The sequence below is a fragment of the Echinops telfairi genome, unplaced genomic scaffold (assembly GCF_000313985.2).
Source record: "Echinops telfairi isolate 266 unplaced genomic scaffold, ASM31398v2 ScPeMD7_2291;HRSCAF=2852, whole genome shotgun sequence".
Lineage (NCBI taxonomy): Eukaryota > Metazoa > Chordata > Mammalia > Afrosoricida > Tenrecidae > Echinops > Echinops telfairi.
The window spans coordinates 32,572,134-32,574,088 of NW_022106189.1; positions in this window are offsets into that span (position 1 = coordinate 32,572,134).

Genomic DNA, 1,955 nt, shown 5'->3' on the forward strand with positions numbered 1-1,955 from the left:
CAAGGGTGGAAATCCGAATGGCCAATAAACATATGAGAAAATGTTCCTAATCATTAATCATAAGGGAAATGAAAATTAAAAAAACAATGAGATACCACCTAACACCCTCAAAGATAACCCAATTCAAAAAATCAGAAAGCAACAAGTGTTGGAGGGGCTGTTATGAACAGACCATTCACCAAAAATGAAGTAAAAATGGCTAACAAACATATGGAAAATATTCCTAATCATTAATCATAAGGGAAATGAAAATTAAAAAAACAATGAGATACCACCTAACACCCTCAAAGATAACCCAATTCAAAAATTAGAAAGCGACAAGTGTTGGAAGGGTTGTTGGGACATAGGAACTCTCATCCACTGTTGGTGGTCCTGTAGGCAGGTGCAGCCACTATGGAAACCCGTTTTGGTGACACCTAAAACAAATGGAAATCGAGCTACCATATAACCCAGAAACCCTGCTACTGGGCATTTACCCAGAAGAAGTAAGAAACAGACCATGGCCAGACATCTACACTCCAATGCTCATTGTGGTACAGTTCACAATGGCAAGGAGTTGGAAACAACCTAAATTTCCATCAATGGACAATGGATTAAAAAAACTCCAGTATATACATATAACGGAGTACTATGCATCCCTAAAACACAGCGATGAATGCATGAAGCACATTGTTTCATGGGAAGAGTTTGAGGAAATTATGCTTAGCGAAGTAAGCCAAGCACAAAAGGACAAGTACAACATAAGTCCACAGAGGTAACCTTAAAAAGCACAATGCGCATAGGTGAAAAGCTACTAAATGCATAAATTCCCGGGGGTGAGGTCCAGGAGCTTTGGCAGGGGTTAGACCCAACCCAGGGATGCATATAGCATCCAACTAAAAAGGAGGGGAAAAGAAAAAAAAAAAAATGAGGGTTGTGGGGGAATAGGGCATTAACCACCCATGGGGAGGGTGTTGTTTACGTCTCCACAGGAAACGGAGAGAGGGACCAGAACTATCCTGGTGTGCCAAGCCTTGAGGGCAACATACTGGCATGGAGCAGCAAACTAACAGGACTGAAGGGCTGACCCCAATCCCAGCCACAATGATCCCCTCTCCAGAAGATTGCATTTCTGAGGACAGCACTGAAGATATCGCCTGGGGAGAGTGGCCGGTCTGCCCAGACCACAGAGAGGACCATAGGGCCGGCCCCACCACGAGACACAATGTCCCTTCACTGACCCACAGCACTATGAGAGACAGCACTGAAGACAGTGTGGGAATTGTGCCCGGTTTGACCCCACACTCCAGGGTGAAACATGAAGGGAGTGCAACAGATCAGCAAGGGGAGGAAAGCAACAAAATCCCTGAGGGATCCTGAAAACAGACTTCTGATTCAGGGGGCAGGGCTTGACACCTCATCAGACCCAATCAGAAAACATTCTTAAGGGTCAGCAGACAGGCCTGGAACTATTTATAGGGTTTTTTTTTTTCATGTCTATCTATATACAATAGGCAGGATTGTTTATAATCCTGAGGAGAAAACAACATGACTGATGGTATCTCGGGGGAAAGAGTAGAGGGGGGTTTTGGGGGAGAAAGGGAGGGATGAACCACCAAACCCAGGGACAAGGGACCAACAAGAGATCTAAAATCGATGGTGAGGAGTGTGTAGAATGCCTGGTGGGGTTGTATCAAGTGCAGTGTAGCAGAGAGGAATTAGAGAACCGGATGAAGGTCGAACATGATAGGGGGACAGGAGGAAGGTAAAAGGAAATAGAGGAAATAACTATGAGGCAAAAAACATTTATAGAGGTATAAATATAGACATGTGTAAATGTAAATATATTCATATATAAAGACAGGGATATAGGTCTATGTATATATATGTTAAGTATCAAGGTAGCAGAACACTTTGTTCTAATAACCTGGCATTCTGTGATGCTCACCTTCCTGACACGATTGCTGAAGACAAAA